Source organism: Leguminivora glycinivorella, chromosome 3 (assembly GCF_023078275.1).
Source record: "Leguminivora glycinivorella isolate SPB_JAAS2020 chromosome 3, LegGlyc_1.1, whole genome shotgun sequence".
Taxonomy (NCBI): Eukaryota; Metazoa; Arthropoda; class Insecta; order Lepidoptera; family Tortricidae; genus Leguminivora; species Leguminivora glycinivorella.
Window position 1 is genome coordinate 2,778,682 of NC_062973.1, and position 21,087 is coordinate 2,799,768.

Consider the following 21,087-nt stretch of genomic DNA (forward strand, 5'->3'; position numbering starts at 1 on the left):
TTTTGAACCATAAGTTTCAAAAGTATGGAAAAAATCACAAAAGTAGAACTTTATAAAGACTTTCTAGGAAAATTGTTTTGAACTTGATAAGTTGAATATTATAGTTTTTGAGAAAAATACGGGAAACTACGGAACCCTACACTGAGCTTGGCCCGACACGCTGTTGGCCGGTTTTTATTTTTATATAAAGTCAAAATATATAAAGTTCAGCGGTCCCTTTTTTGCCAACCCTACCACGTATCGTCGTGACGAACTTTTTACACCCTCATAGATAATTCAGTCTCATCCGGTTTACCGCTTACCCGTCTTACCCGGGTACCCGCGTTACCCGAGCTTACCCGCGATTACAAGGGTAATGGTCGGCGTTGATATTTAAAGAGACGAGATATATTTTATGTGGCTTTCCAAGTCTAAAGGACCCTTATGCTTATTTGCAATAACTAAATAAGGTATTTTCCTCATAACATCCACCTTTTTCTTTTTATTTTTTTTTAGGAGGGGGGGGGGGGGGGGGGGGGGAATGCGTTCCGCATACCACTCGGGTGCGAGGGGGGACCCGAGCGGTTATGTGGGACTCCCGTATTGGCTAATGAGGCCACGGTATACCCACTAAACCCCCCCCCCACATGCCACCTCGCCGCCTTGTTGGCGGGGTTACCGGAACACTTGCGCTCAGAACGGCGACCCCGCCAGCGGCAGCTGCCCACGTGCAGCTTCTCCGCGGATGCCCAACGGCCCTCCACAATGAGTGCGCCAGATGACAGGGTGCACCTTCCTCCTCGGCCGCTTATACACTGAGAGAAAATACAACCAGTTTTCATGTTCGTTCAACAAGTTTTTTGGTTAAAATAGCGCCTACGTGCTCTTTGGTTCAAACAACAAGCTACTTGTCATTTGAATCGGCAATATATTTGAATCAACAAGTCGATTTTATAAAAACAACCTGACACATATTGTTTTAAACATACGTTTGGCTGATTCAAACGGATAAACCGCAACAAGTCGAACTTGTTAAATTCACAATGCAAATTTCTCTCAGTGTAGGTACAGTGACGAACGAGTCCGCCACAAAGCCGCAATTCTTTATCTGTGCAATGGACTAATAGGTTGGCGCCATCTGTCATAACCTTTGAGTGTGCCTCCTCATTTAGGTGTGGGCGATGGCCTAGCAACCTGTCACAGCAATGGCACAAATTTGTTTCCTATTATTATTATTTTTTTTTATTACATACATGGAAAACCAACAGCTGAAGTTATCAATACAATCCAAAATAAAATTACAAAGCCAATTACATGTTCTCACTTATAAAAAACAGATTAAAACCAAAATCTTTCCTTTCTTACTAAACGTGCAAGTACCTACAGCCACAGCCAAGCTTAGGAATGTGTACAATGTATATGCCTATGTGATTATTACAATTTGATGTCAAGATACGCAATAGCGTGCCCAGCCAAGAAGAAGAAGAGAAAAAAAAAAGGAAAAGAACTAGTGTCGCGTTACCTACATTTAAATTTAATAAGCCGAGCCCAAACCTCGCCCATATAAAAACTAATCAACTTATTTCTTATTACTGATATACTATCACTGAATATATCAAAATCTACTTCACGTATTACTTTATTTACACTAATGCCTGCCCTGTACAAAAAACTGTTCCTCCTATAATTGGTGGAAGCCTGGTTAATATTTATGGGACGGAAATGTCTTATATGCTCTAGCTGCCTTTTTTGGGAAGACTAGTATGTTTGTATGTATGTACCTATGTGTATGTTAGCTTATTTCTAGAAAACAATTCATAATTCGTATTTACTAACTGTAACTGATTTGTTTTTTTTTTCGTTTCAGGTAATGAATGAAAGAACATCAACCACGCCCCTATTGTTATTAACTGAAAGAGTCAAGTGCCTATTGTATCATAATTCTTAATTTACCTTTTGAACGCGAATAACAATAAAACAAAGAGAATGAAAATAAATTGTAGTACATTTAGGACCTTCGCTCATTAAGGCTGCTGACACACTGGAGGTAAGGCTGGGGTCTTAGAATAAGAGAAAACGAAATGATGTGTTTTTTTATGCCAGGCTTGAGTGGTTGCTAGTATGGTTGAAAGTATTATTTCTAAATTGTCACGTTTTGAAGTAAACGCTTTTAATATACAGGATGTAAATCGTTAAGTATAAACAAGCGATAATTCCGTAAACATAACAGATATCGGAAACTTCCAATTGATATCGAAAAAACGCTACTTACTACTTAAAATAGCTTTTATAAATAAAAGTACAGCCAACCAATAAGAACCCTAGGCCACTTTACCACCATGTCAAAATGACAAGCAGTATGAGATTTCTTACAATCAGATTTATAACGTCACTGTAACATAGTTCTATAGTGGCCTACGGTTCCAATGGGTGGGATTGTATCTAGCACGATAATAAAATATTAATTTAAAATAGCTTTTATAAATAAAAGTACAGCCAACCAATAAGAACCCTAGGCCACTTTACCACCATGTCAAAATGACAAGCAGTATGAGATTTCTTACAATCAGATTTATAACGTCACTGTAACATAGTTCTATAGTGGCCTACAGTTCCAATGGGTGGGATTGTATCTAGCACGATAATAAAATATTAATTTTGAACATGTATGCATGGATGACATACATTTTTTTATTATTATGAATGTGCTCACTCTTGGCCACAGTCTAGTCAAAGGCAAACGTGGCCTACGATGGAGTGAGCTCGCCCAGAAGATGCCTTGATTTGAAGGTTGCCGGATTTAGTACAGCCTCAAAGAATGTCGGTGTCGTAAGAGACAATACTGACTGATTCAGGCTGTGGTTGAATTTTATTGCATTTCTTCTGCTTCCCGCTACGCTGTAGGCTCCATCCTTACCCGTATCCTTTACATGACACTGAAAGATAATTAAGCATGAAATGGGCATTTATCTTTAGTCTCGGATATTTGTTTAAGTCAGCTAAGCTTTTATTATGTTAATTTAAGTATAATGGGTTAGTTAAGGATTAATAGTTATTGTTTGTAATGTCTAAAAGTGGCTAATAAGCCTCAATCATACATATCAAATTATAAAATTGTGTACCTTCATGTCAAGTTTAAAAATTGGATGGATTCAGTATACGTTTTTTCCTTTTTAGGGTTCCGTAGTCAACTAGGAACCCTTATAGTTTCGCCATGTCTGTCTGTCCGTCCGTCCGTCCGTCCGTCCGTCCGTCCGTCCGTCCGTCCGTCCGTCCGCGGATAATCTCAGTAACCGTTAGCACTAGAAAGCTGAAATTTGGTACCAATATGTATATCAATCACACCAACAAAGTGCAAAAATAAAAAATGGAAAAAAATGTTTTATTAGGGTACCCCCCCTACATGTAAAGTGGGGGCTGATATTTTTTTCATTCCAACCCCAACGTGTGATATATTGTTGGATAGGTATTTAAAAATGAATAAGGGTTTACTAAGATCGTTTTTTGATAATATTATTATTTTCGGAAATATTCGCTCCTAAAGGAAAAAAAAGTGCGTCCCCCCCCTCTAACTTTTGAACCATATGTTTAAAAAATATGAAAAAAATCACAAAAGTAGAACTTTATAAAGACTTTCTAGGAAAATTGTTTTGAACTTGATAGGTTCAGTAGTTTTTGAGAAAAATACGGAAAACTACGGAACCCTACACTGAGCGTGGCCCGACACGCTCTTGGCCGGTTTTTTTCAATATTCTTCGAGCCGTATGCCCCTTCCGACATAACTTGACGTCTGTGTAATATCAACTGTCATATTATCAGCTGTCATAGCAAAACGCCAGGCGGCTGTCGTACGAGTATAATACAACTTTCTAAACTTTACAAATGTAATTTCCTTATTTCCGTAGCTATAAGTAGAAAGAGAACCGTAGAAAATGTATAAATATGTGTACCATCGTTATCAGTATAAAAATGTGTTGCTTTTGAAGTAAAAATACGTTAATGGAGCATTCCATTACATAGACTACCGTTGTCCCATATTTAAAAATATTTTAAGCGAGTTACTCACGTGTTAAGTCGATATAACGTTCGACATGTTTCGATCCATTTCCGAGGATCTCTCTCAAGAGTAACGACCCCGCCTTTACATGTCGAGAGCGCGACGCATACACATTAAATATGCAATTTTAAATATATTTGAGTCTCACGGGAGTTTTTATAGTTAAAATACCGTTGTTCCGTACAAACGCCAAGTTCCTGCAAATTGGCAAAAGGATCTGTTTTAAGGCAATATGCAGAATTATGCACCGAAAAATGATCGCCTGCTTTATACGCTGAAAAAATTAGAATAAAGAAAAAAAATGTTTCTTTCAACTTTTTATTCTACCACTTTGGTGATTACTATACTGGTACATATTGGTACCAGATTTCAGCATTGTACGGTCACTGAGATTATCTGCGAACGGACGGACGGATAGACAGACATGGCGAAACTATAAGGGTTACTAGTTGACTATGGAACCCTAAAAATACAGTGAAAAGTAGCCTAAATCCTTAGCCTCATCAAACCCAATCTCTGATTACTCCCACCCTTTCACCCATAAATAATCCCTCATTAATTATTGAACACTTATTTATCAATTCAAATCCCGCCGAAATGGTAATCCTTTAAAACTATCGCAGTCCAAACGCTCAAATGTAACGGAGCAGGAATTAGCATCGGAGAGTGCCGACAATTTAGATAACGACAGAGATGTTTTAATAGTAAAGATTGCAAACCTCCACTTTAAAGCGCTGGTGGCCTAACGGTAAGAACGTGCGACTTTCAATCCGGAGGTCGCGGGTTTGAACCTCGGCTCGTACCAATGAGTTTTTCGGAACTTATGTAGTTTCATTATCCCGGCATTTGCCGCGGCTCATGGGAGCCTGGGGTCCGCTGTGACAACTAATCCCAAGATTTGGCGTAGGCACTAGTTTTACGAAAGCGACTGCCATCTGACCTTTCAACCCAAAGGGTAACTAGGCCTTATTGGAATTATTCCGGTTTCCTCACGATGTTTTCCTTCACCGAAAAGCGACTGGCGAATATCAAATGACATTTCGCGCATAAGTTCCGAAAAACTCATTGGTACGAGCCGGGGTTCGAACCCGCGACCTCCGGATTGAAAGTTTATTACCGACTAGCTTTTACCCGCGGCTTCGCCCGCGTAATAAAAGTATTCTTATTGAAACGTTTACAAAAAATAAGATTTTCATTTGGATCCGTAGGTTTCTTTGTAGGTACATCTGTCCGCGATTATTTCGATTAAGGTAAAGCGGGGCAATTCTCGAATGGAGGGTCATTGTAACTGATCTATTTGCTGTACGGTCCGGTTTTGGCTGACTGTACCTTAACCTATTGTTTTTAAATAAATTCTTGCAATGATTGTAGAATTGTTGTACAGCGACCACAGCGTAGGTAGTAGGTACGAATATGTATGTATTTTACCTATATAAATATTTATACTGGGGAAACTTCATACAACCCACATAGCCAGTATCTCGAAGCTATGGTTGGTAGGGTAAAAAGTACTTCCTTGCATTATCGCTTACAATTTTTTTCATTTTGCTTATACTTATTGCAAACGTAAACATATATTTATGTCCCTGTCCCTGTCCCTGTCCCTGTCCCTGTCCCTGTCCCTGTCCCTGTCCCTGTCCCTGTCCCTGTCCCTGTCCCTGTCCCTGTCCCTGTCCCTGTCCCTGTCCCTGTCCCTGTCCCTGTCCCTGTCCCTGTCCCTGTCCCTGTCCCTGTCCCTGTCCCTGTCCCTGTCCCTGTCCCTGTCCCTGTCCCTGTCCCTGTCCCTGTCCCTGTCCCTGTCCCTGTCCCTGTCCCTGTCCCTGTCCCTGTCCCTGTCCCTGTCCCTGTCCCTGTCCCTGTCCCTGTCCCTGTCCCTGTCCCTGTCCCTGTCCCTGTCCCTGTCCCTGTCCCTGTCCCGATCCCGATCCCGATCCCGATCCCCATCCCGATCCCTATCCCTATCCCTATCCCAATCCCAATCCCAATCCCAATCCCAATCCCAACCCCAATCCCTATCCCAATCCCTATCCCTATCCCTACTATCCCTATCCCGTCCCTGTCCCTGTCCCTGTCCCTGTCCCTGTCCTTGCCCCTGTCAAATTATCATGCTAGGAGGTGAACTTTGAAAAATCCTTTCTTAGTGCTCCTCTAAGGAACTTCCGTGTCAATTTGAAATCTCTTGAACCAGAAGTAAAGATAAAAACTAAAGCTATACTTATGGCTATTTTGGATATTTTAACCCCATTGCACAACAACAGGGGAGAAAATTCCTTTTCCACCTCATTAGATTTTAAAATCGTTGTATTTATCGTGATCAGCGACCCGATAAACCATAAAAACGATACCCATATTGTGTTTTTGACTTTACCCCCCTTGCACCCCTTTAGGGGTCAAATTTTCAAAAAACCTGAAACATGTATTTAGTCATAATATGTCTTTAGGAATCCTCCTGTGAAGTTTCGAATAAAATAGTCAAACTAATCTTGTTTCCCCATACAAACTTTGAACCCCCATTTCCATCACCCTTTTAAGAGGAGAATTTTGAAAAATCCTTTCTTAGTGCTCCTCTACGCCTATGTGCCAAATTTGAAATCTCTAGGACCAGCGGTTTCGGCTGTGTGTTGATATATCAATCAGTCAGTCAATATCTTCTTTTATATATTTAAACCCCATTGCACCACAACAAGGGAGAAGGTATTTCACTTCCGCCTCGTTAGATTTTAAAAACGTTGTATTTATCGTGATCAGCGACCCGATAAACCATAAAAACGATACCCATATTGATTTTTTGACTTTATCACCCCCTTTTCACCCTTTTAGGGGTTAAATTTTCAAAAAACCTGAAACACCTATTCAGTCATATGTTTTAAGGAATCTTCCTGTGAAGTTTCGAATAAAATAGTCAAACTAATCTTGTTTCCCCATACAAACTTTGAACCCCCATTTGACCCCCTTAGGAGGTGAATTTTGGAAAATCCTTTCTTTGTGCTCCTCTACACCATATAAGGAACCTACGTGCCAAATTTGAAATCTCTAGGACCAGCGGTTTCGGCTGTGTGTTGATATGTCAGTCAGTCAGTCAATATCTTCCTTTTATATATTTTTTTGATATTTAAACCCCATTGCACCACAACAGGGGAGAAGGTATTTCACTTCCGCCTCGTTAGATTTTAAAAACGTTGTATTTATCGTGATTAGCGACCCGATAAACCATAAAAACGATACCCATATTGATTTTGTGACTTTATCACCCCCTTTTCACCCTTTTAGGGGTTAAATTTTCAAAAAACCTGAAACACGTATTCAGTCATATGTCTTAAGGAATCTTTCTGTGAAGTTTCGAATAAAATAGTCAAACTAATCTTGTTTCCCCATACAAACTTTGAACCCCCATTTGACCCCCTTAGGAGGTGAATTTTGAAAAATCCTTTCTTAGTGCTCCTCTACACTATATAAGGAACCTACGTGCCAAATTTGAAATCTCTAGAACCAGCGGTTTCGGCTGTGCGTTGATATGTCAGTCAGTCAGTCAGTCAGTCAGTCAGTCAGTCAGTCAGTCAGTCAGTCAGCTTCTTCTTTTACATATTTAATGACATTGAGATTCATATTATCTTTTTCTTCTGTGACAATTTGATATGTTTTCTCTGAAGAAGAACGACGTATTATTAAGCAATAATATAATTTATTGAAATTAATTTCCATAGAGTACCTAGTCTGTTCATATTCTTTGATGAATACTTTTGCAGGTTAAATTGTATCTTGTTATTTAATGCATGTTAGTTATAAGATGTAATGTTTTGAAAAGAAGTTGCCCGCCGAGTTTCTTGCCGGTCCCATAGTGGATACCCCCCTCCCAACTGAGGGGGGACTGAAATCTTCTCGAGGCTGAGGCGTAGGGTTAGAGCCGGCGTAGCTTTATTTGACGTTCATATGCGCATTGTAATATGCCTACTTGAAAAATAAATATTTCATTTTCATTTCATTTCATTTCATTTTCATTTCATTTTCATTTTCATTTAGATATGACAGTCTTTTTAGTAAACTAGTCTCTAACGAAGCTAAATTTAAAAGCAATTTGGAATCCGACCTGTCATATTCTATACGTACTGGGTTGTTGACAGTGCCTGTCGACTGCGAACTGTTTGCTAAGTGCTCAAGCTTGGGCTATACTGGGTGGGAAATGCCAAGTGATCGCATTGTAAATCATTTTGGAGGATCTCACTGCACTTCTTAATTTGCTTCAAACGGTTTCATAAATAGGACGTTGGATATTCAGAGAAGACTATTTCTTAGTTAATAATTTGTTGGTGAGAGCAGCGGGCCGATTTTTGAGTCTCACTCGTTCGAATTCAGAAAATTGACACTGAAAATAATAAGCAAGTCACCGTTTTCAACCGGTATTTTAGTGACAAAATCCCGTATGCGAGATTCAAAAAATCACAAATTCGAGGCCTATCGTTTTGTGTGGACAAATGGAACACTTACCACATACGGGTGCATTCGTGTCATAACCAAAACGCCATGAAATGATAAAATTAGAATTGGCCTCCAATGCGTTTGAGCGTCTCGTACAAATATAATAATGGTTCCAACATTTATTTTAATCTTATAAAACTATGGTTGCGCTCGAAAACGTTTGCTAAGCGGAGTTTGAAGACTTCCAACTTCAAGCGAAGCGTAAAAAGAACTTTCAAATAAACTTGAAGTTATCTCTCTGAAAAGGCAATTTGCATAAACTTTGAGCGAAAACCGCAAAAGATTTAGAAACAATTGAATAATAATTTTAGAAAACGCAAAAATCATCATCATCCTCCTTGCGTTATCCCGGCATTTGCCACGGCTCATGCGAGCCTGGGGTCCGCTTTGACAACTAATCCCAAGATTTGGCGTAGACACTAGTTTTTACGAAAGCGACTGCCATCTGACCTTCTAAGTTCCAACCCGAAGGGTAAGACGGGCTAGACCTTATTTGGAATTAGTCCGGTTTCCTCACGATGTTTTCCTTCACCGAAAAGCGACTGGCAAATGTCAAATGACATTTCGCACATAAATTCCGAAAAACTCATTGGTGCGAGCCGATTTTTTTTATATCTGTGTTCCTGGGGTTAAAGCCCAACATTAAAAGTCACAATACCGAAATATTAAATGTAAGAAACTGACAAGCATCCAATTTAATTATGTCAAAACACTTTCAAACCAATTTCAATAAACGACCAACTCTTCGGGATTCCCGTTCGCGAAATTCCCCCCGGAAGAATTCCTTTGACATTCTGTATTACGAAAATGTAGACAAAAAGTTTTTTTTTTATTTTCCAACACAAAGGTGCGCTGTGCCTAAATTAAACAAGTTGGTCTCTCAGACCTTCTGTTTGAATTTCAACTTTGTTCCTCTATATTTGGGTTGGGTTTTATGTGGTTTTATTTCGAAGTGAAGTTTTTTAAATTGTCAATATTTGCGTGGGTTTAAATGGTTGCGTCTGTTTTTTACATTTCGGGGGGTAATTTGTTGTTACGGAACATCATTATTCACTCATTGGGGTTGGTTTGCTCGGAATGGATTTTTTTTTGCACAGGATGTTGTATTAATTGGTTGGTGGCGGTACATAGGTATAGCAGATAGCAAGAAATAATGGTAATGAATAGAACATAATTCTAGAACAAAACGGGACTTAATCGCGTAAACACTTACATTCATATTTGGCCCGACGTTTGGACACACCGGCTGATGTCGTGAGTGTTGTGTGTAGGCAAAGTGACAACCCTAGCGCAAAAGTGAATAATCAAGAACAAGTGCGGGTAGTTCGAGAAACTCGCGCGGCTAGAATTGTTGATGCAATTCCTCGCCAGTCTACCCGTGACCACGAACATAATGTGATGTTCGAAACGTCGGGCCAAATATAAATGTAAGTGTTTACGCGATTAAGTCTCGTTTTGTTCTAAAATTATGAGTGCAAATCGTGTTAGTCTAAATCAATATAATGAATAGAACCGTATTTTTTATGGTAAATTTTTTATTATTTTGCTACGATTGTACTTTGCTTGCTGATTGATGCATTTTTTATTAATTTATCGATATCTTTGGACAATGCATCAAAATTCTAATCGTCTAATGTTATTTTGCTGCAATTTTCGGAGGTGCTTCCCCATTTAGGTCAGCACACATAATAATTTAAGGACATACATACCCATATGACGACCGGTCTGGCGCAGTCGGTAGTGACCCTGCCTGCTACGCCGTGATCCCGGGTTCGAATCCCGGTAATTAAAGGCATTTATTTGTGTGATGAGCACAGATATTTTTTCCTGAGTCATGGATGTTTTCTACGTATATAAGTATGTATTTATCTATTTAAGTATGTATATCGTCGCTTAGCACCCATAGTACAAGCTTTGCTTAGTTTGGGGCTAAGTTGATCTGTGTAAGATGTCCCCAATATTAAAAAGAAAAATCCAAAAACCAACTCGGTCGGATCAGCAAATTTTTGTTATCGAACACTAAATATTTATTACGTAACAAATTATGTATATTCATGGCTTGCGCCCTTTTGTCTTCGGTCCTTATTTAATGAGCGAATGAAAACTTACTATTTCAGTCCCTGACCTTCTTCAATTTGCTCAGAACCAAAACACCATTAACGACGCTAATGCCTCATACGATTCCAGTACTAATTGAAAAAACCTTAGCGTCCGACATTCCTTGGACGTCTCTAAGTGATTTCTTCACCTTTGACTCAGCTACAGAATAATTTATGTCAATAAAGGTACAAATAAACATGTCTCGGCCCTAAGTGAATAGTTAATGAGAACTGCCTTTGAGACTTGTGATGTCTTGGTGGGATCATAAGAAACTACTTCAAAATATATATTAAAAACACTTACAGGTCATTAAATATCAGAAAGTCATAACAGGTCATTAAATAATCGAAATATCAGAATTTTTGGCAGGTCTTGGCAACTTGGCTCAGGTGCCGGACAACCCGTTGGGTGGGTTCTTACCATGAAGCCTCTGCCACTTATAAAGCGTTTTGATAGCGTAGCGTTAGCGGAGCGCAATGGCGGCGTCCGCTGGGCGCAACGCCAGCGTTCCTCCGGCGCACCGCTATCATTGCGCTCCGCTGATGCTCTCAAAACGCGCATGTGTGGCCAAGCTTTAAGTACAAGCGGGCGGTTAATAGATCCGGTTTCTAAGGGACCATCCACATTCATAAGACGCATGTCTCGGGGCGCGCAACGGACGTCTCCGCTACGCCGCCTGAATGTAATTCAAAAAACGTCTCCTCAGTACATTTTGTATAGGAAGGACGTAAGACGCGCCCCCAGGCGGCGCGGCGCGCGCCACGCCACCGCAGCGCCACATTACATTCAGGCGGCGTGGCGCGGACGTCCGTTACGCACCTCACGACATGCGTCTCTTAGATGTGGCGGGTCCCTAACGTATGCGCCATTTTTTGTCTAGTAGTGAATGTGTGAAACCGAAAAATGTTGGCAAGAATTTATTATTACATTATCTAACTTAACAATTCTTGGTTACACCTTATATTTTTTCTCCTATATTTCATCACAAGTTTCCAGCTTTTAGCCGCTAAAGCCAGTTACGCAATAAAGCTTCGCCCTAATTTACTAAACCAATTTACCAGCTCCAGGTGTCCAAAAGCTACCTAACTCTAGTTTATCTCCAGAATTTCTGGCATTTTCCTTCACTAAATATTATATTTTCCGAGTTTATCCCACAATTTTTAACGTAATCCTGTAGTAAACATCAAGATTTCGAAGATCCGTACTTAATATTATAAATGGAAAAGTGTCTGTTTGTTTGTCCGTCTTTCAATGAAACCAATCTCAGTCGCATGTTGAAATGACATTCAATTTGATTCAGACGGGCTTGAGGTAGTTTTACTATGATTTTTGATATGAAAGTGACAACACTTTCATTTCAGTTTAGTTTATAGGTGGGTAATCATACTCGTATATCCATACTTTTCATACTTAAATATTATAAATGGGAAAGTGTATGTGTCTGTTTGTTTGTCCGTCTTTCACGGCAAAACGGAGTAAATTGACTTTATTTTTTAAGTGGAGATAGTTGAAGGGATGGAGAGTGACATAGGCTACTTTATGTCTCTTTCCAACTCCCCACTTCCCTAAAATGGGGGGTAAAAATTTGCATGGAGCACTTTTTTCTGTATCTTTTGCTGAGGTGTGCCAATAAAGAGTTTTCTATTTATCTATATATCTAAGACCTTCAGGCGCCTGGCAAAATCCCCTTCTCTTTCCCCCGGCGTTAAGAGGCCGTCAATATCAAAAAGTAGAAAATCGTAAAATTGGTAGTTTTCTACGTCCGGTTTTAGTTTCAGTATATACTTATTGATAAGAAAAGCACTTGTTTTAAACAGCGCGTATTCTTATCTACAAAATCAGTAGTTAACATCAAGGAAAAGTTACTCCCTGAATTAATTATGATTTTTTTCCTGACGCTAGTTTAAGAAAACCCGCAAATAGTGCTCACGTCTGAGTGAGCTGAGCTCAATTTTGTATACTTTAGGCTGCTAAAATTGATGCTGTCGCATTACTTATATCCTAAACTAAAAATTCAGTAGTTTACATGTGTGTTATCTTGCTACTAAAATACAGTAAATGGAAGTTAAACGACATCAATATTTGTCTAAAAATACTTCGAATCAAATGGCAATTACTTCGAAAACCTTTTAGGCAAACAAAAGGCTTTCTTGATAATTATAAACTTTAAGTATGTGTATGCAAAATAGTGTGTAATACAAATCAGGAAACACTTCCAATTTTAGATACATACTTACTTAAAGTTGTAACTAAAATGCGGTCGGCCCCTGTCGGCATCTTCATAAATTTGAATATGTACGACCGTGTTTTAGTTTTAAAATAATGTTATTTTATAAGCTAGATAACTGGACTACAGAATTATTACCTTTTCATATTTTTCCTTACAAAGAGAACGAATAAAATCAATGTTGAATATAAACTTTCGTAAATTTTCCATACAAACGTCAAAACTGCGAACAGGGTGGCTAGCCGAATGGCACAATCGCTCACGAAACGCTCACGAAACGAAGCGCTAGTAGATATCTATCTCTATCGCGCTTGCGTATTGGCGCGACAGAGCCAGCGGCGTATCGCTTTCGTTTGGCGTCGGAGAAATGCCATTCGGCTACGGGGCCAGATTCTATTGAGTCAGACGCCCGATCGGGCTCGTTCGGAGTGGACGTGTCGCCAAATTTGCTCCAATGACATTTGTTTTTGACACTGGAAATCATATACGGATACAAAAAGATTGCCAGTGCTATGAATGTATTCAAAAGTAATAAGGTAAATAAATATCGTCACGTCTAAAAGAGTCTCAGTTTAAAATCGTTTTTTTTTGTGTTGTTTACTACTTATTATTGTTGAGAAATAAAAAAATATATGTAACTTTAATACAATGATAAGAAATATAGGTATTTTATGTCTTCTAAACTTTATTAAAATGAAAGAGTTTTAAAATTAATTTTAACTCGTTGGACTTTATTTTCATTATACTGGTCACATTATTTAGTGTGTCAGTGTGTGTAACATTCTCTTTCGCGAAGAGACATTCAGTGTGGCGTATGAAAAAACTAACAGAACTAATCATTATAATTATATTCTATAAACGATTATTTACGTAAATGGCGAAATTATTAATTGTAATAATATATTATCTTATCACAAAATTGTTCTGTATGACTTACCTTCTTACGTTCAATATAATTTTTAAATGGTGTTTGCACACGGGGCACGTAACCTTAGATTCAGACAACTTTAACTAAATTTTGAAAATTATTATTTTAATGAAGAATTCTATATATGGCAACAATTTTACATGTAAACTGACTGTCAACCTCTGTTCATACATAACCTCAACCTTTGTCTCAGTGCATTTATAACGGATGTTGTAATGGCTAAACCGATCAGGAACAGTGAATTATTTTAATTCATTCGGAAAAGGGTTTAACCATTTATAATTAGAATAAACGAAGCACTGTTTTTTACACCAGAGTTGTTTTGATTTTATATGGTGTTTGCACAAATTTATTTTGAAAAATAATCGGAGTCAATTCGTGTGAGATGGTAACACTAAATACTAAATTGACACTGTCCGCAATCTAAACACGCGGCAGCGTGTCAAGCCAAGTTCAAGTAACCGAACTGGCAGACAACATCGTGTGTAATATTACACGAACTATTTGGAGCCTCTATGGGCGTCCTCACAACAAAAACTATTTCACATAAACGTCTTAAATTTGGCTCTTATATTGATATTTGTGACATAAATATTATGTGCCTGTCGTGATTGTTTCACCGGATGGTCTGATCGGAAGATTAGACCATTTTGTTGGATCTCCTTCTTGTTTATGTCTTATTATTTGTAACGTTTATTTTGTGTGTGTGTTAACGAATAAATTAATTAATATCTGGGCGACCGAGCTTCGCTCGGGTCTATTTTAATATATCACGTCTTTAGATAAAAAAAAAACTCTTATAAATACAAAAACAAAAAAAAAGACAAAAAACAAAAACTTAATTTCTGGCCGGGATTCGAAACCCTGACACCTACGATCTATCTGCGTACATTAGACCGACCTCGTGCGACTGAGCTACGCGGAATCGATGCGCGCGCGGCGAAATTAAGGACCATATTTTACGTTTACAAATGCGAAAGAAAAACTCAAGAAAACTCGAAAATTCGCGTTTTCCGGGATCTAAGGCTACGCTAGATCGATTTTTCACCCCGAAAACCCCCACAAAACAAATTTCAGCGAAATCGTTAGAGCGGTTTCCGAGATCGTCGGTATATATAAATAAATAAATAAATAAATAAATAAATAAATATACAAGAATTGCTCGTTTAATAGTATAAGATATTCTATTATAAAAGTTATAAGAAATGATATTTTATGTCATCAATTGTCATAAAACATTTTGAGGACTGCCATTGAACTTGGCACCCGTTTAGATCTCACTGCTTTTGTCGTTGACGCCAACAACCAAGGCATATATAATATTGAACTTGGCTCATATTTCCCTTTTTTGGTTTTGATGGGATTTTAACGTTACAACTGATCTTCAGTGAAACTATAGACCTGTCTTAAGTTCCTCTCACTGAGGTCACTGACCTCTTCCAGTAAATTGCGGTAGTGTACGAAAAGTATGTTGGTGAGTGTGACGTGCGTTAGTGTGTGTAAATGGGGTAATTTGACAGATACTGAATTTTTACCCATCGTGACGGGCTCTTAAGTCCGTATAGTATTGAATATAAGATACTCGATAGAATCGAGTTGTGCCTAAGAGGCCACAGTACTGGCTGTTGAAGGAATACTGTCATATTTTGTATTTCGTATAGCAACCGATTCTTTGATATGTTTGTTTACGTTTTGTAAGTCAGTCGGTCAATAACAGTTCTCATGTAAACATTGAATAAATTCCTGGTGTACACTTTCTTGGTTTCCTTGTGCTATAGATCTCTGCTATATAGTGTTGGACCTGTGGGATATCCCCCCACATATAAAGGATAGGATATAGGTTTTCCTCTGAATTCCCGTATCACATATTTGAATTTAACGTGAGCGAAGCCGCGGGTAAAAGCTAGTTCTGAATAAGGACGTTGTTATGACCTATTTCGATGAAGAAATTTGAGTAAAACGTTTTTAAATTAATACTGACGTTAACTTTGTGGATAAATTCGGTGACAACTTTGAACGAAAATTGAGGTTCTAGCCATTTATTGGCTCGAGTAAGACGCATGTATATATTGATAAACTGAAATTTTCGATCTCTTTCTCACACACATGGGAATATTTTCGCGATTTAATGTTTTGTTCCTCTTTTTATTTTGTAACCCTGCTTGCGCATGTGATTCGAATATCGTAAGTTCGAATCGCGCCCTCTCGCTGTAAAATATCGTCCGTAACTGCTACGCCGTAGCCATAATATCGTAGCTCGTAACGCCGGTGCTACGAATGTCCGCGAAAAGTGCAGTCGCACCTAATTGGATTATATGACTTGCGTTTTTCTTGCACGGGCAGTTGACTCGGAGCGGCGTTATGAGTTTTATGATTTTTTTCTCGATTCAGATTTACTCAAGTCATAATTGTGTCGCTTAACTTCAAACCTGGCTAAATCCATTCTACTTTAAGGTTGAATATATAAAAAATATAATATGATCTGAAAGATAATCAACCTTATAGCAGAATGTATTTACCCAGTTTTTAAGTTAAGCAACACAATTGGTCTTGTGTATTTTTAAAGTAGACTATGATGAATTACGGATAATAAACATTTAAAAACGTTGAGTTCGTAGCAGTTGCTACGAATGTCAACAAAAATCAAAGTCAGCATACCTAATTAGTTTATATGACTTGCGTTTTTCTTGCACGGGCAGTTGACTCGGAGCTGCGTTAGGATTCAGGTTTTTCCTTGGTTTGTTTTTTGTTGACCCGTGTGGTGACGGGTTAAGAATTTCACCACGCCCTTTCTTCCCGTAGGTGTCGTAAAAGGCGACTGTGGGATATGGGTTAAATTGTGGCGTAGGCGAGAGGCTGGCAACCTGTCACTGCAATGTCACAGTTTCGTTTTCTTTCAACCTTATTTGCCAAGAATGGCACTGTAACTTTAGCAGTTTCATGTGCTCTGCCTACCCCTTTAGGGGAAACAGGCGTGATTGTATGTATGTATGTATGTTTTTTGTTTTGAATTATTTTTTATAATTGTTCTTGCTCACTGATGTTCAGTCGTAAAGTTTCTTTAATGTAAAAATAAATATTTTTTAACATATCGTATCATAAATATAAAAGTCACGTTTATTTGCTTTTTACTAAATTTTTCTGAAATACTGTCAACTTTTTTTTACATTTTCCACGTGTAACCACGACGTGATTCACCCATTGACCGAACGCTGTAAAGGGTTCGAAACGTCGAAATGTATTGTAAATTTATCATACTACGCGATATTATCCGTTTTCATAGTTTTATTTGACGACCGGTCTGGTGCAGTCGGTAGTGACCCTACGCCGCGGTCCCGGGTTCGAATACCGGTAAGGGCATTTATTTGTGTGATGAGCACAGATATTTGTTCCTGAGTCATGGATGTTTTCTATGTATATAAGTATTTACATATTTTGTATATCGTTGTCTGAGTACCCACAACACAAGCCTTCTTGAGCTTACCGTGGGCCTCAGTCAATCTGTGTAAGAATGTCTTATAACATTTATTTATTATTTATTTCATAAGTAACTATGTCGTAATTGGAGACAATGTTATTACGACTGTATTATGTTTTGACACAAAACAATTTATTCTGATATAAATTTGTATCTCCTTGATAAATAATTATGTTACTTTAAAAAAAACCCAGAGATGGTACTTGTATAAAACAATTCATCAACATTGTTTCACAAAATTTCCCTTGACGGTTATAGACCTCTTAGGAGGCAGGAAATTTGATTAATCACCGAAGCTCATGAAGGAGAGTATTTTTAAAGGACTCAAGGCCCCTGGATACTTATGGAGGATTATCTGTAGAATAAACAGCCAAAACTAAGCAAAGCAATGGAAATGTGAGTATTTTTATTAAGCTACTTAAACATACATAGTTACATGAAGATATATTTTAATTTGTATATTTTTACTAAAAAGTCTGCCAAGAGCGCGTCGGGCCACGCTCAGTGTAGGGTCCCGAAGTTTCCCGTATTTTTTTCAAAAACTATTCAACCTATCAAGTTCAAAATAATTTTCCTAGAAAGTCTTTATAAAGTTCGACTTTTTTGATTTTTTTCATATTTTTTAAACTTAAAGTTCAAACGTTAGAGGGGGGCGGGGGCACATTTTTTTTAACTCTCGGAGCGAAAATATTAACAATATCAAAAAATGCTTATCGTAAACCCTTATTCATTTTTAAATACCTATCCAACAATATATCACACGTTAGGGTTGAAATGAAAAAAAAAACACTCCCCACTTTACGTTGGGACACTTCACATTTCTTCCACTTTTTATTCTTGCACTTTGTCGGCGTGATTCAAATTCATACTGGTACCAAATTTCAGCTTTCTAGTGACTGAGATTATCCGCGGACGGACGGACGGACAGACATGGCGAAACTATAAGGGTTCCTAATTGACTACGGAACCCTAACAACGTATAAAACGAGACTTTTTTGCTGCCTACGCATTATTAGCAAAAAATCCTCACCTGAAAAAAAAAGTTTATCTCCGATAGTAAAAACTTCCCAAAGTACATACTAAAAATCCAGACTTCAGTACCTCTAAATATTTACCTAAGCACAAACCTAGCTTATCAAAAAGCCTCCACAACATATAAGCTACAGCTTTAAGCCGGGACATTAAGCCTTAACGTGTGCTTAAGCGTAACGCGGCTTATTCCGTATCGTACCCGTATAAATCTAATACTACCTTAAAAATCTTTTCTGAAATATGCTTAACGGTTTACTCCTCTTGGTACCTATAAGTGTGTTAAGGAATATTTATGATTTCTAGAATAGAAAGCATTTATTTAACGCAATATCAAAGTACAAATAAAACAGGAGACATGTTTTTTTTTCTAGCCTATTTGGGTCTCCCACTGCTGGGCAAAGGCCTCTCCCCTGGCTATCCATGACTCCCGATTCTCCGTTTCCTCCGGCCAGTTTCTTCAGGAAGGCGTCAAGATCGTTTCGCCATATTTGCCTGACATGTAAACAAAGAATATTTAATGTTAAAACGCCCTAGTTTTCTATGGGGACCTGACGACTACACTAGGTTAAATGGCGCTCACAATACACAAATGATGCAAATATTGAAGAAAAAACTTTCAGGATCAAAATTAGTACTTATTAAAAAAAAAACACAATAGACTTTATTATTTACGAAACAAGTGAAACACATGTACAAGGGGACATACGTAAGACATTTATTCTTCTGCGGAATCGAAGGAGCTCATGATGATCAAGACAAAATTTCCAACATTTGAAGGAGAAAGTAAAACAGACAACAATATTTAAATCCGCTCATACTAGTTGTAACTTGTAAGTTTTGATACATAGAAAGACAACCTGCATCATTTCTTATTAAAGACTATTGTGTTTTCACAAGTCACAACTTAAGTATTATCAAAGATTAAATAGATAAGAGATCATGCCATCCCATACATTAAAATGCGACCGCCTAAGAACGCGCATACACTACACCATACATAGATGGCGCCACAAAAAATGTCTTGTAGCTTTCGATTATACTTGTAGATAGCTGATGGCAGATTAAGTGTCAATTTTGACATTGATTTATGGCTCGAAAGTGACACATAACACCAATCTACAAGTATAATCGAAAGCTACAAGACATTTTTTTGTGGCGCCATCTATGTGTGGTGTAGTGTATGCGCGTTCTTAGGCGGTCGCATTTTAATGTATGGGATGGTATGTTCTCCTTATATTTTAATTTATGGTATTATGGACTGTTGGTACCTCTGTTTAATTTGTTTTTGTTTCTTGTGTATTACTTGTTAACTATGTAAGGTGTGCAATAATAGTACATTTTGCAACAAGGGGAGGAAGTTGAATATTACTAACGAGAGTAAGTTAAATCGCGACGGCTTGCCGGAGCGACTTAGACTCGAGTTAGTAATATTCATACTCCCCGAGTTACACACAATGTTTTTCATCACACTCGCAATGTAAAAAATATAAATAGTGTATCGCAATGTAAATAGATGTAAAAAAGTTAAGTACGGTACAAGAAATTTCATTATTCCCTTGGGAGAACGATTTTCTATAACTCACGCTCTGCTTGCGTGCAATAGCACATTTAAAGTGCGGGTGTGATGAAAAGAGTATTGTATTGCATTGTATGGAGCCAAGAGGAACATGCCAGCCAGACCCTCGTGATCGGGCCCAACATTAGCCAAACACAATAAATAAAACCAATCTCAGTCGCATATTGAAATCGCATTCAATTTCATTCCAGACGGGCGGGGGTAGTTTTACTATGATTTCTGATATGAAAATGTACTTAGTTTATAGGTAAGGTCGAGCGGGGGAACTGCGACTACTAAAATATAAAGTACAACTTTGACTGCCCTAAAACTACTATCAACGGTAATTTTAATGACAATTGATTGCCTTCACACTGTAAATTAATTATTTACGTTTTATTTCATCTAGATCTCATCCAAAAATAAAGATTCCGTTTACTTTAAAATACGATTTTTATATGAAATGGCAAAAATATTTATAATTACGGTGAACTTACACTGGTAAACCGGATATCATGTGGTTTGTCAAAACGTAAGGAACCTAACTTAAACAGTTTGTGTAAAAAAATACTTTCAAGATGTCAGCGGGGTAATTAAAACTGGTCTCCATACTAAGTAGTGATGGGAATCGTGCCTATTGGAAATCCGTCGATACTATGTCTATAGGTGCATACCGTGTACTCGTGCACACTTTATTCTCTGTTCATAATCAGACCAATAAGGGACTAAATGCTTAAAATAATAGATAATAAACAATGACGTTCAATAAAATATACTTTTAGCCCTTTCCAGAGCCAGAGTCACTAAATGAGGTATTAATATCGATACAAAACCTCAATCGAATCGAGTACATCACTAGTGTTGTTGATTTTCATAAAAAATATGGCGGAGTAATTAAAACTACCAAATAGTCGATTAAACTATCGCTTAAATACTAATAAAACATGAAAATCAGAAGATTGAAGGACATACAAACATTAAAAAGTTTATAATTAATATGCAACTAACTGTAGAAAAAAATGTTAAATCGCATTAAAACCCCATATTTTTTATGGAATGTTTGAGAGGCTGTCTCTCACTCGCATACTACCAATTTCGTCGAAAACTTCACGGTCGTGTAGATCAGAAGTCATTAGATCTATCAACAGCATCTACGGTGAAATGATGAAAGAGCTTATAGCGTATCTGGACATAATGGAACTACAGTAAATGATGTAAAATATGGAAGATATTTCGATTAGTTACAATTGTCCCG